The sequence below is a fragment of the Onychostoma macrolepis genome, chromosome 20, assembly GCF_012432095.1.
Source record: "Onychostoma macrolepis isolate SWU-2019 chromosome 20, ASM1243209v1, whole genome shotgun sequence".
Taxonomy (NCBI): domain Eukaryota; kingdom Metazoa; phylum Chordata; class Actinopteri; order Cypriniformes; family Cyprinidae; genus Onychostoma; species Onychostoma macrolepis.
Window position 1 is genome coordinate 7,731,106 of NC_081174.1, and position 15,928 is coordinate 7,747,033.

The 15,928-nt window shown below is 35.1% G+C and overlaps 1 long non-coding RNA gene across 1 annotated transcript; it reads left to right on the forward strand.

The window, feature by feature from the left end:
- On the forward strand, positions 1 to 2,277 carry LOC131527471 (uncharacterized). Its single transcript, XR_009267658.1, has 4 exons — positions 1 to 80; positions 240 to 555; positions 732 to 904; positions 1,116 to 2,277. It is a non-coding gene; the product is annotated as an uncharacterized LOC131527471 (long non-coding RNA).
- The last annotated feature ends 13,651 nt before the right edge of the window (positions 2,278 to 15,928 follow it).

A 15,928-nucleotide genomic window follows, 5' to 3' on the forward strand; every position in this document is an offset into this window, starting at 1 on the left:
TTCACGCGCTAACAGGTATAGCTCGGGAGAATGGTTCGAGGCTTTTAGCCTTTTAGTATACCTTCGGCAAGCAGAGTGAGGTTGGTTGTTTGTTTTCTCATGTATTTCTTTGGTATGATGTTGATTAATTTGGATAATGTTAAATATGTTTAGTTAATGTAGTGAATGTTTGTTTATGGTGAGTGTTGAAAAACTTTATTTTCTTTTGTTGATGTTTCTTTATTTTGTTTTCTTTGTAGTTTTACGGTGCCACGGTGTAGTGATCTGATTGTAATGGTGCTATGAAGTCAATCAATGGTTGTGATGCATGGAGATAATGTTGCAACAGAATTGAGACAACGAATACTTCAGTAATTAAATTTATTGCATCTGAGTAGAATAAATCGAAAGCACCTGTCAGAAACTCTCTGCCTCCATTTGTTCGACGCTGAAGGGCTGCTACAGTAAAAATCTTCGTGCAAGCAAGTTGGATGGCGCAAAGCCACATGTGCCACAAATATGCTGTCTTTTGCAGTCTTTAGAAATATGCCCCTTTCTCAGACATCCAAAACAAAGGTGATTCTCACGAATATAGGACCTTTTGTCATCCTTAGGCTTTTCTGCAAAAATAGGACATTTAGTGATACTATGTACTTCACTCTTACAAACAGAACACGGTGATGTTATCTTAAATTCTGGCCTTGTTGAATCTTTAACTTGGGCCTTTATATTAAAGGCTTTGACTCTTCTAGGAAATTTCTCATCTGAAACCTTTGAACACATTAAAAGTGGAGAAGTGAAGGGATTGCAAGCTATCTTAGACTCCTTCTGCAAGAAGTCTGCAAATCGCTTAAAGCTTGGATAATCACCAGTCATGTCCAACTCTTCAACACAATTTTGTTCCATTTGCGCACGATCCACTCTGGTAATTTCTTTCTTATCTCAAGAATCTTTTAAAATGTTTTATTTGCCAAAGAACTAGTGTTTTGGGGCCTTAGTATAGAAATGTACACATGCAACAGACTGTATCAGATCAGAATAGACATCATTCTGTCATTCCGAAAAAGAGTCTATGGCAAGTGAATTCACTGCAGACCGTTTGTCATTTATTAATCATGAGAGCCTTGTGCCCACAGCCATCCACTGAGCTAAAACACTAAGATAGGATCTGCAGTAAAATCAGTGCTGATGGCACCACAGACGCACTGGTGTTCCTGGTGTCCTGTGTTTGTCTGGGCATGGATCCATCGCTGGAGCGGCTGGAGCTCTGGGCAGATGGTTGGCATCAGCATTCAGCCACTGTTTCAGCATAACTTCCCCCTGCGTGCCCACACACCAGATCAGGCTATGATGCCCCCAGAGAGGACAGAGGAAGAGCGAGAGAGAAGAAAAAAGCGAAGATCATAAAAGATGGTTGCCTTACTCGCCTCATATTTGATCTATTTTGGTATTTTGCACTCACTGTGATTTTAATAGTGTAGTCCTTAGGAGGCATTTACATGACACTATTTTTAACTAAAAAATGTTTATGCAATTTGGCAGTTCATTTACGGGACAACAGGGTTTGGTGACCTGAAAACTCAATCTTTTGAAAACGGGTTTCAATGTGCAAGTTTTTTTTTAACAAAAATGTGAATTTGTGAAACAAGTGACGTCATGTGCATGTGTATTATATGGTCAGTCTATAGGTTTTTATATGTGCACAGTCACATATCATGTTTCTTTAAAGTTATGTCGCCAACTACTGGCTGGATATGCATAATACAGAATTGTTTGGTCATTTTTGCAGCTATATGTCAACAAGGTCTGTATGTAAAATTTTCCAAAACGCAAAGGAAAAACTTTTGTTTTTAGTGCAATCTATGTTTAAAGTGACAAGATGAATGATAGGATGCACATAAATATGCAACAAAGCGATATATGATTTCGAGTCATATGATTATGACTTGGTAGGATGTCCCAACACCCCCGGTTCTGCTACACACTGAGAAGTATGTACTTTTTCTTCACAAAACACAAATACTTTTAGAGTTGTAGAGACTTACAGAAATCATAACACTCAATATGTTTGAAATGTGTGTATGTTTGATTATAAACACAACAAGGTTGTAAAAGCAGCTAGAGAGTAGATGAGTTTACCTTTTTTTCATTGTGATAATGTTTAACATCATTTAGCCACTGGTTAGCAAGCACCTATTTCCAGATAAGTAAACAATTTATTAAAAATCACAAGTGGTTATTATTGATGTATTTTGCATTGTAGGATAAAACATGAAAATATGTTAACTATATGTATAACTACAGACCTTATTTCAGCCATTAAACCAAAAACTCATTAAAAACCAGTTGACTTCAGGATGGTGGAACCAGAAAGTGCTAAAATGCTTCTGGGCGTCATGCCTGTAGTAGTCTATAGTATCTCCAAACGCTGACCTACATCCTAATCTTAAACAGTATAGTATTGGTAGCACATCCTGATAGATGTTACTAATGCTAAAAGCATTTCTGTTTGTTGCAATCAACTCTAAAATATATTTTTTATTTATTTTTTTAGTTGTGCATAACCAGTTTGTGGAAAAATATCACGTATATCTATAGGAGACATAGGAGCCAATTATATGGTTCTATCTGACATTTTTGTCAAAATTGAGTTATTCACATATCTTATTCTGAGACAATTTATTTACATTATGTGATGTTTCTTTTGCAATCCATGTACATTTTGGGACTTTTTTTTTTTTGAAAACAAAAAGGGTTCTATCTATATAAGTCTATGGAATGCAAATACTTTGAAGCTCAGCATCTCAAAACTGTTCAGAATGCAGATAGAACCAGAATGCAGTGATTTGTATAATAGCCTATAACCTCTGCACTGAAATGGACTTGAAAGAAAAATCAGAAGGGTCTTAAAACTCTCTGCTGTTACTGCAGACCATTTATTTTAAAGCTTTTATTCAATATATCTCTAGATGATCAATATCTTCCTCTTTATTATCGAAGTCATCTACTGAAGGCTTCAGCCAGAGCAGAACAGCAGCTAGTTTATGAAGACTGATGGTGTCCAACATGAGCAATGGCGTATTGGATGACGAAGCTCAGCTGCATTAACGTCAACGCCCATCTCCACTGACCCCAGAACAGTGCTGACCTTTCACAGCGTGACCGTCTACACAAGGTCGACATAAAGGGGCACTGACGTCAGATCAGTTACACTCTGCTGCTCAAGCCTATAGTTGTGACTTGTCTGAGGTGAGAAGGTGTACAGTTTTTGATTGCTCTGTAGAGGTTATCAGGTTCAGAATTTGTTAAAGTGTCCTGTTCAGATGATTGTGGATGAAATCATTCTTGTACATTTCCTACCTGCCACTGAGGGTTTTCTGCAAGGCAAGGCTGTATCAAAGTTTTTTGGGTTATAATCAATAAATACATTGAAGCCAAAACATATATAAGGAATTGTATGTGTGAATTATTTCCTGTATTTGTGGAAAGGTTGTATTAAACTTTCCAAGGTTTCAAAAGAGAAAACAAATAAAAATACGGACAAAAACTGATAGACTAAAACTCTGAACTGTTACATGTGTTTTTAACAAGGTTATATTATTCAAAGTTTCAAATAATAAAACAATTACAACATAGAAGATCAAAATGTTTTGAAAAAAACAAAACAAAATCATTGTGCTCAAGTGGGCAGTGCAAGTTTGAATCTTGCTTGCAACATTTTTCAGTTTTCTCTGAATTGTTTCCTGTGTTTGTTTTTAAATGCATTAAAGACAAAAAAAAAAATTGAAGTTTGAATCTTACTTGCAACATTTTCCAGTTCTGCCTGAATTGTTTGTGGCGAGGTTGTATGTTGAGTTTCAACTGATAAAACAAATGCATTGAAGACAAAAAATATGCAGACTAAAAAAATAAAAAATAAATAAACAGAAAAGACAAAAACATGGTGCTCATGTGGTAAGTGCGGATTTGAATCTGGCTTGCAACATTTTTCCGTTTCACTGAACTGTTCCTTGTGTTTTTAGCAAGGTTGTATAAAAATATCTAAGGTTTCAAATAAGAAAACAATTACTACACTGGAGATCAAAAATGTGTGGAAAAAACAAAAACAAACATTCTGCTCAGGCGGGCAGTGCAAGTTCGATTCTTGCTTGCAACACTTTCCCATTTTCTCTGAAATGTTTCCTGTGTTTGTGGCAAGGTTGTATCTTGGGTTTCACCTGATAAAACAAATACAAAAAATCTGGAGACCCAACAGAAAACAAAACACAAAAAACATGGTACCCATGTGGTCAGTGCGAGTTTGAATCTGGCTTGCAACATTTTCCATTTTCTCTGCACTGTTTCCAGTGTTGCATTAAAGTTTCTCAGGTGTCAAAAGATAAAGCAATCAATTCACTGAAGACAAAAAAGGCTCATATGGGCAGTGCAACTTCAGATCTGGCTTGCAACATTTTTCCACGTTCTCTGCATTTTTTCCCTGCATTTGTGGCATGGTTGCATTAAATTTTCCTAGGTTTCAAATGCTAAAACTATAAATACAATAAAGACAAAATATGCACACAAAAAAACAAAACAAAACATGGTGCTCATGTTGGCAGTGCAAGTTCGAATCTGGCATGCAACATTTTCCCATCTTCTCTGCATTGTTTCCTGTCATCTCTGCCCTAACCAAACAAACCATCAAATCCACATATTTAATGTTTAAGGTCAAACATAAGCATTCAGCCCTGTGACTATAGTCTCCATTCATACATGGAGCTTTGTTACTAAATTTAGAATTAATACATGATACTGTTGCAGTCAATCAGGATTACTCCTTCTACTGAAAGTATGTTCTCTGTTTCTCTATACATTGCTCTGGGTATTTAACCAGCCAGTATTTATTAATGGGAAGTGAGGCTGATGCTTGGATTACAGCATGTGTAACCAAATGTAATGGTTTGGTTATAAAGGGAGTGTCAATCTTGCAGTCATTACTGTCCTTAAAGCTACTCTTGGATATCTGCCTTGTGTAGAAAGCGACCATCTGGCTAACAAAGAACCAGTGCAGTGCATGAAACACGCACGTACACACTCACACTGAACTCCATCATATGTCAGGGTGTATTGTACTTCCTCCCAGTCTATTTTTAGAAGCCAGTAATCCAGTACACATTAGTCTAAATCTCATGCCATGCTCTGTGCTGCACAAGGACGCGACGCACCACAGTCTGATTTGTGTTTTCATTGACCCTTTGTATCAGATTTTTATTCATTAAATCTACTTTAACTGTGGCCTGAGCTGTACATCTGTTCAATCCTGGGTGCAGGGTACGTTCCAGTGAAATTCTAGTAAAGGATGTGGATATGTGGATACCACCCTAATCTGTTAAAAATGGTCTATAGTGGCTTAAATAACATTCCTGGAGTGCATTAGTGCATGGAAATTTGCACATATGGCTATTGTGCCATTTCATATCAGCTAACAATGTCCATCAGAAGATATACATATAATCATGGGAGAATTCTGTCCTTTTTCTCAACTAACAAATGTAATTTCTTGCACATTTCAAATTGTATATTGAGCGTGACGACATTCTGGGATTGAAATGACAGGTTTTTATTTTTTATATTTTATTTTATATCCCAAATAAATACAGTACATTGCACAATTTTTAACAACAACAACAATAATAATAATAAATACAATTTTCATTTTCAATTATTCCATAATTTCAAATTATGCATCGCATTGTGTTGTGTTAGGGTTAATATAAATTTAAATCCATAATTTAAACAGTAATGTCCTAGCAGAAAATGACAGGTTCCTTTTTAGTTTTTCTAAAGTTTCTTTTTTTTTTCTTAGAATGTATATTGTTGTTTCCATAAAAATATTAAGCAGCACAACTGTTTCAATAATAATAATAATAATAATAATAATAATAATAAAGTGTTTCTTGAGCAGCAAATCAGCATATTAGAATAATTTCTGAAGGATCATGTGACACTTAAGATAAATTGTAATAAATTAAATTTTAAAATATATTTACATAAAAACGGTTATTTTAAATTGTAAAAATATTTGACAGTATTACTGTTATTACAATATTTTAATTAATTAAATGCAGCCCTGAGTATAAGAGCCTTGTCCTTTGTCTTTAACGTTTGAACAGTAGATAAGACATCTTATTATAAAAGTTAATATTTTATAAAAGTTAAGTTCTAAAAAGTTAGTTTGTCATTTTGCATAAAAACCAACAATGCCTGTAACACCCATATAGATGCATGCATATGTATGCATACATTCAGACACCTTTGCATTGTTGATCACCTGACCGGACAGGGGTATCGGCTAGCAGCAAGTCAGCAAGATGGAGGATGTGTGTGTGTGTGTGTGTGTGTGTGTGTGTGTGTAGGTCAGGACTAGGAGTTGTATTCATCAGATGCCTCTGTAATCCTGCCTGTGTGACCTTTATTTCACCTTCAGGAACTGTTGCTATCATTCAGCTTTTTATGTTCAGCCACACTCAATTATTAGTGTAACTGTACCTGACAGAAATTTTGAAATCTCTTCAAAAGTTATTAAACTGTGAAAAAGCCATAATGTAAAGAAGAGGTTACTGAATCATAATAAAAGTCCTTTAGAAGTCCAAAAGGTACAAAGCAGAAACGGCCAGATTACTTCTAAGGGTCAGTGAGAGGGTGGAAATGTAAAACAAAATTGTCTGTTTTTATACAAGCAATGAACGAATGAATGAATGAATGAATGAATGAAAAGAAAAGTACATCATAAACACTGGCACCACTTTTTAGCTCATGTTAAAATGAATGTGGAGCAAAGCGGAGCTGCTTTTCAAACTCAACTCTATTCAGCAGAGATATCCATGGCAACCAGCTGCAATCTGCAGCATTGATCTACATGATGAGAAAGAATTCCTGCCCGGAGCGGATGACTTGCTTCCGGTGTCTCCTTCTCGGCAGAGCAAAGTCTACAGGAGTTGTGCTTTCACACATGAATTCTGCTAGGGACTATATACAACATTTCCAAGGATCCAAATGACCAAGTACATAATTTATTATCTTACATTATTAATAAAATAAATAAAATTGTTAATCACAGCCATTCTAAAACAGAACGATATTAACGCCAGTAAAGTATGGAGTGCCACAAGGTACTGTCTTCTTTGTATGTTTAATGAGTGTGCTCAATAAAGACATTAAATATTATGATTGTTTGCAATTTATCAGCTTAGAAATATTGTGTGTGTTGATATTTGTGACTCTGGTGAAAATCAAATTTCATAACCAATTTATGCAGAAAACCAGAAAATTGAAAACAGTTCACTTGCTTTTTTTTTTTGCCACTGTTCATCTGATCAAATGTGCATTATCATTCTTTTTCTTTTTTTTTTTGGGTTGAACACATCATTTTTTGCTTAGTTGGAACAGCAGCTACACTATTTTTTCTCTATTTGCTTCTCTGTTTCTGCCACAGGATGGGCATCCTGAATTACACAAGCTTCAGTCTGGATCCAGCCCTTACAAAGATCTGAGATGACCCAACTCCCCAGAAGACCTCAGATGATGCCAACCCTCAGGCAACACACAAAACTACCAAATTTTGCTATAAGTTTGATTGCAACATATAATCATGATTGCTGTTAATATAGTGTTCACCCTCTGTTTGATTACATGTCATTAAGGGCACCTATTATGCAAAATCCACTTTTACATGGTGTTTGGACATAAATGTGGTTGGCAGTGTGTGAACACAACCACCCTACAATAATAAAAAATCCACCCACTCCTCATTTTTTAATCCCCTTTAAACGACGTCAGTCTCACTAGGCCTTCCATTTGACTTTCACCGCAGTGTGACGTCACATTTTGGAGGGCGGGGCCACAGGGGTTGATTGACAGCCCTGCATTGCTATAGTTTCTGCCCTCAGCTGTTGTATGCTGACCTCCATGTTCTCCGCGTTCAAGCAGCTGTAACGTCAACAATGTCTCGCTAGCAATCCCAATCCTCTGTGACATAAGAGTCTTCATTTTCTTCCAACATCTGAACAGCTGAGGACGCTGTGGATTACTTTCGCCTAATTTAACGCACTCAAAATCTACCTAAATACGCTTATCACTCCTGACTCCTTTGTGAATGTCATGTCGTTATAGTGCTTAGCGTTTTAACAGTATTTGTGTGCGTGCATTAAGTATTTTTAACTGATCAGCTTGTGAGATTAGTTCGTGCCGTTCGTAGTGCGAGATTCGTTTGGTAGCGTTGTTTCATCCCACTTTCAGTGCATTTGGCTTCCCATATGTGCGGCTGAACATCGGTTCTCTTGCTCTCAGTTATGTTGCGTCTACTGGCTGTTTATTGCTGCAGTTATGCAACGACGCATACGCGACACCCTCTTCTGGAGACGGGGCGGGAATATGCAGCTCATTTGCATTTAAAGCCATACAGTCTAAAACAGCTCTTTTTTAGACACACCCCAAAAATGTCATTTTCCAGATGTTATAATAAATGATCTGTGGGGTATTTTGGGCTGAAACTTCACAGACACATTCTGAGGACACCCAAGGCCAATATTACATCTTGTAAAAAGGGGCATAAATAGGTGCTCTTTAACTAACTGCATGATTTTTTACTGTACATTTCTGCCTTATGGACATCACCTTGACATAGTCACCACTGATAAGCTACTCCTAAATATAATAGAAACTTTTAAAAAATTGTCTGTGAAGCTGCTTTGCAACGATTTGTATCGTGCAAATGCTACAAATAAACATGAATTGAATTGAATTAAGTACACTTGAGTGGCCTTTTATTTCATTAATATTATCTGCAGTTTTTTAATGTAATTTTAACATTTTAAGTACTCTACAAGTGCAAATTCAGTAAAATTAAGTGCACTTCTTTTTACAAGGGTCCTGTTTGAAATATATCTTGTTACACTTTGTGCCATTTTCAAAACACTTGACAATGTACAGTTTAATGCACAATATGCAGTTAGTAGTAAGCTATTCATCGTAAACATAGCCACAGACTTTTCCCTTATGATTTTCTAGCAGAGCATTCTGGGTAGTTGAGTTCATTTGAGGCTACAGTACATAGTGATTGTTGGCCTACTTCACCTGACAACAATGCGGAGAGGGAAGAGGCCACAAATCTCATAATCCACCATGACGCTGAACCTGGGATGATTAAAAAACCAAGCCTGAATAATGCACTCTGCTTTAAATATACAATCACAACCCAAATACTCCTAATGGGCTCACCAGAAAGATGGGGGAAAAAAAGAAGAAATGAAATTGGAGCAAACATTTTGGCAAAGCTAAATCTGTTGAGGGTGGATAGAGGACAGACCCAAGCAGCTTTGTCTCTTCAGTTATTCTCATATGCTGTGACATATGAAAAGTATAATGGCTGGCAAGTTAACATGATTATAATGAGCATAGTAAGAATTCTGTGTATGTGGATTCCAGTATGCACACGTAGTATGTATTTATATAGACACAACACACACATACTTGCACATACACGTAGGTCGATGACAAATAAGGACATCCAAAATATTTTTAAAATCAGTTTTGTCACTTGTTTTCAGTTTTAATTTAATGACTATAAATGTCATGAAAGTAGACTTTCTACCATAAAGCAGAAAGTATGCATAATCATATATAAGATCAAAGGATATGTTTTTTTTATTCTTTATTTTTTACTTTCACTACCATTCCAAATTTTGGGGCCAGCAGGATGATAGATAGATTGATTGATAGATTGATTGATTGATTGATGGATGGATTTATTTGTTTGTTTTATTTGTTTGTTTGTTTGTTTGAAGAAGAAAAAGAAGAATTCAGCAAACTGATAAAAAATTACAGTAAAGACATGTAAGATTTCTATTGAAACTAAATGCTGTTCTTTTGAATTATTCATCAAAGAATCCTGAAAAGCAATTTACAAATAAGTATTCTTATTTATTTATTTTTCATTAGCTGTTTTTCAACATTGGTAATAATAAGGAATTTTATTATTTGTTATTTTACTATTGTTATTCACATTTTTTGAGCAGCAAATCAGCATATTAGAATGATTTCTGAAGGATGTGACACTGAAGACTGGAGTAATGATGCTGAAAATTCAGCTTTGCATCACAGGAATAAAATACATTTTAAAATATATTAAAATAGAAAATAGTTATTTTAAACTGTAATAATATTTCACAATATTACAGTTTTTTACTGTATTTTTGATCAAATAAACACAGCTTTGGTAAGCATAAAAGACTTATGACAAAAAACAAACAACAACAACAACAAAAAAAAAAAACTATGACACCAAAATGTAAACCCTCTCTCTCTCTCTCTCTCTCTCTCTCTCTCTCTCTGTGTGTGTGTGTTTTCCTTGAATAATTTAAACATTTCAGTGACTTTTTATCTTTATTATAATCAGGATGGTTACTCCACATTTTTAACTTTAAGTCTCCCCCAAAATAAGCTATGATAGCATTCACTATTTTTGGAAGCTTTGTCTATAGTCTCTGCAGCTGGAGTGCCTGTGACGCCTTATCTGTCATGTCAGGTGATATTTTTGAATTAGTGGCTCTGCACTCCTCGTTCTTGAGGCTTAAAGACATATGTGGTGATAAGTCTTACTGCCCTTGAGAGTTATGCTTACAAAGAATGCCTGGCGTGTGCCGCTCTGTGGAGCCGAAATCAGCTTAACGCTGAATAACAGACCTTTGCATTAATACATGCTTCTCTGATCCTAGAGAGAGAGAGCGAGAGACAGACAGACAGACAGACAGAGAGTGCTTTGGGGATCACAATGATCACAAGGTGAAGCCTGTCATTTTTGGACTTTAAATCATGTGTGACATATTTGGAACTCAGCGTTTAGAGCATTTGCACGAATCGTCTAATCTGATGACTCTTGGTTGCTCATAGATATATTAGGCTCTCCTGGCAAAATATTTTCTAGTAAGTCAATCCATGTTAGACATTAATCTAAATTCCATTGCTTTATTTGAGTCCTGAATGTTATCCGTGTGGCCTTTTTGCCAAAACAAAAATCAGGGCAAAACTTATAATGGCCAAACCGAGAGAATAAAACAAAAAGAAAACAACAGAGAGAAAGAAAAAAAAAAAAAACTTTTGAGAAAACAATTAACTTGGTGCTCTAGAAATATTTCTTTTTTTATTATCAACATTGTTTTATTATCAACACAATATTTTTGCTGAAACTGTGAAAGTATTTTTTAAAATCTTTTTTATTTATTTATTTTTTTTCCAGGATTATTTGATGACCAGAAAGTTGACTTGATGACTAGAGGGAAAAAAGCTGATTTTATTTGAAATAGAAACATTATAAATGTCTTTACTGTCACTTTTGATCAATTTAATGCAGCCTTGGTAAATAAAAGTATACTTTTCTTAAATGAATGAATGAATGAATATTTTGGATATTTGAATATTTATTTTTTTCCTTTGATGTGTCAATGTTCACCAAGGCTGCATTTATTTGATTTAAAAAAATATGGTAAATGACTATAATAATTTGTTTGAAATAAAAACAATATAAATGTTTTACTGTCATTTTTCATCAATTTAATGTAGCCTTGTTAAATGAAAGTACTAAATTCTTGAATGAATGAACAAATAAAGTCTGGAATAATTTAGATTTTATAATGTTTTTTTCTCTGATGTGTCAATGTTCACAAAGGTTGCATTTATTTGATCAAAAAATACGGTAAATATAGCAATATTGCGAAACATTTTATTTTTATATATTCCTTTTAACCCATGCTGCCACACCATTTACAGCTTTGGGCCAGTAGTTTTTTTGTTTCCCCAGGATGCAACAAACTAATCAAAAGTCACAGCAAAATCATTTACGTTACAAAAGATTTCTATTTCAAATAAATGGTCTTCTTTTGAACTTTCTATTCATTAAAGAAACCTCAAATAAGCAAACAGACACTAAATGATTTCTGAAGGATCATGTGGTAGTGAAGACTGGAGTAACAATGCAGAAAATTCAGCTTTGCATTACAGGAATAAATGACATTTTAACAGTTATTTTACATTGTATTATTATTTCACAAAATTACTATTTAGTAAAACACAATAAATCACGTGTTGAGTTTAAATCATGTGTAGCATATTTAGGACTCTTGGATGGTCATAGACATATTAGGCTCCCCTGGCAAAATATTTTAGAGTAAGCCAATCCATATTAGACATTAATCCAAATTCCAGTGCTTTATTTGAGTCCTGTTGTCTTTTAAGAGAAAACTAAAATCAGGGCTGCAAAGCCCAAACCCCACAACAGAATAAACACATCCAAGCCTCTGAGCAAACAACTGAGGGACTGAATGGATTCTCCCCCAGCAACCGGCGACAGGGTTATCTCCCTCCCAGTGCATGCTGGGTAACAGTTTTGGGCACATTCAGGTGTCAGCAGATCTCTGTTGTTGGACGTCAGGGCCGATATTTCACGGCGTGACAGCACGTCCCTTCACGCAGCAACCTCCAAAGGCCGACGTCAGCTGGACATGACGAGATGTGTCACACCGCATGACCAGCGCAGTCCAGAGATGGGGACAAAGCCTGCATCATAATGTTTGAGGGCACACAGAGACGACAAACCCTGTGGTCAGGCTGCAAGTCTACAGCGTGATGGTTTGATTGATGTGTCAGTCAAAGCCGAGCTTGATAAGACAGCGTTTCAGCTCAGATATCCTGTGGTTGGCGGTATGGTTTCCATGGGGAAGGGTTATTGGCTGCTGGTTGTTGAGGCTTTGGGCTGCTAGCTTCAGTCTGTGTTAGGCATGTTGACTGCAGAGTTACTAAGAGAAGGCTGTCATCGCCGCACCCTTGAGCGGGGCACTTAAAGTGAGGTTGCTCCGGGAGAGCCGTTCTTGCAGAGTGTACTGTAAATGGCTTTGGATGAAAAGCCTCTGCTAAATGACAAGCAATGTCTTCTTGAGAGCCATCGTGAAACCGTTTTTGTCCACCATTGTAAAATTCAGCTCATTTATTGGCCAATGATCAGTGTGTCCACAATAAAAAAAAAGAAAAAGAATCATTGAGTTTATAACTCGTGTATCAATTCTTAGAAATGTACCTTTTGAATTCATGTTGGTTTTATAGTAGCCTATATATTATTGAGTTTTTATTTATTTATTTATTTTTTACCATTTTTATCTATCTATCTATCTATCTATCTATCTATCTATCTATCTATCTATCTATCTATCTATCTATCTATCTATCTATCTATCTATCTATCTATCTATCTATCTATCTATCTATCTATCTATCTATGTCTATCTGTCTGTCTATTTATGCTATTTTGTTTACCTTTTTATGAATGTTTCAGTTTTTTTATAACACACACATTGAGTACACAGTATACACATTTTTTAAATTTATGTTTTATTTATTTTTATACCTCAAATTTTTATTTTATTATTTTTTTTGTTTACATTTTAACTCATATTAAAAAATGTTACACATACACACGCTCACACACACACATACACAATAAATACCTCTGGCATAATTGTGCAAGTGTCTATTTTAGTAAATGGCAATCATATTTTTTTTTCATCCATACATTTCTGAAAGCGTAGGAACTTGATACATTTTGTCTCTGAAAACCATGTCCTCTGGTGTGACACCATATACGGATTTTAAATCGGCCAATTCCAGAGAAAACTTTAATTAGTTGAAGGACTCGATTCATGGTGGTGTTACTGAAGCCCCCTGTGAAGCACATGGTCATTTTTTCTCTCAGAATTGTTCAAATATTTAACTTTTTTGGAACTACTACAAAAGTGTTACATTAGAAGAGTTTCAGTAACATACTGATTGACTAAGAGATTGAATTTTGATGATGAAAATGATTTTTTTTGTTTTGTTTAAAAAAACGTGTTGATATTGTTTGTATCAAAATTAAACTTTCTTTCTCCTTTGACATGTTCAAAATTAAATAGAAATACTTTAATAACTACCATTTCTGTCCTTTAGTGTGACATAACGTCCTTTGGTGTGACACAAATAAAAGAACCACAGATTTGTTTTTAATCTCAAAATATCTTTAAAAAAAAAAAAAACAGTTTTGCAATAGGGGAGATAAAAACATCACTCAACTTAAAATGGTATAATTTTCAGCAGTTTTGAATGAATGACAGCAACATTTGTCTTGTTGTCAAAGTTTGTCTTGAAATTGTCCAACAAGTCATGGGGAAAAAAATGATGTTAATTATAATTTCATATTAAAAAAATAGCACAAGAGAGCTGTACCTTCATTGTTAGACACTTATTTTCATATAGTGCTATTTATGTATTATTAACAGTTTTTTTTCTTATATTTTTGCTATGTCAGACAAATTTATGGTACAGTTCAGTAAAAATGTTTAAAAAAGCAGTGAAAGAATTGACAAAGTTAGTGAAGCTTTATATTTTCTCAAAGATCAGACTTCACACTACATAAATATATGCATTTCTTTAAAAACAAATGTCTTTAAAAAAAACATTTTTTATTTGTCAACTACCTATATACAGTATATACTGTATGTATAAACAAATAAATATTATTAATTATGAATAGATTTGATTATTAATTAATTAAATATAATATATTTTTGGGTGTCGAACCACATGACATTTGTCAACTTTAAGTAAATTATATGATATTTTTAATTACTTATTTACTTATATCGTGCGGGTCTGCAGAGGTCTACTGTATGCTATCATTTCTTTCTTTTTTTTTTTTTTTGTGCATACTTAATATGGTTTTGGTGGTCAGAATTATTAAGCATTGATATACATGTATAATTATACTCCTGCGATCACAAAGCTGAATTTCCAGCAGCCATTAATTTCAGCCAGTCTCATTTCAGTATCATTTGATATCATTCCCATTATATACATACATACATAAATACATTCCTACAGTACATAGATTCATTCATATATTCACACCTACATACATACATACGCTAAAAGGGTTCAATCTATATTGCACTGAGTAAGGATAAAAATGTGTCGGTTGTGCCTCAGGAGGTCTTTGGTAAAGCGTCTCTGGTTGTTTACGTTTAGGAACATGTAACAGCATTACCGGCGGGTCCTTGTCACCCTGATGTCTCTGTTGGCTATCAATCAGTTAGACGGGGGAGGGGAGGGTGTGCTGGCGTGTGTGTTTAATGTATGTGGCTGCTGATGGATCACCCTTGTGTCACCCAGTCTTCTGGCGTCACCTCTTCCAGCGGTTCTCCATGACAAACCAGCGCTGGCCTTCTCCTCTCACAGAATGAGCTGGTCGACACGGCCACACACACACACACACACACACACACACACACACACACACACACACACAGATGTTTGTTTTTGTGAAAAGTGGGGGCATCCCATTGGCGTAATGGTTTTTATACTGTACAAACTGTATGTGCTATTGCACTACACCAGCCCTACACCTAAACCTACCCCTTACAGGAAACTTTGTGCTATTTCAGATTTCCCATACACTCCATTCTTTGTGATTTATAATCGTTTTGAAAAGTGGGGACATGGGGTAATGTCCTGAAAAGTCACCCTCTCCTTGTAATACCTAGTCATACCCTTGTCATTATACAAATTTATGTCCTCATTTGATACAAAAATGCGCGCATGCACACACACACACACACATTCAAACACACGTGATGTGCATCTGTAACATTGATTGGCATAAGTGTAGCCTTTGGGTGTTTGAGCACCATCAAAACCATGAAGTAGATTTATGGTCTATATTAATTTACCAATGTAATATTGCAGACAACAGATGAAAGCATCAACAGTCTAAATCTAGATCAGCTCTGCATTTGTGATCATTATTATATATTTTGGTAACACTTTACAATAATGTTATATTCGTCATTATGTGTAAATGCAAAAGGTATAATTAACAGTGAACTTTTTT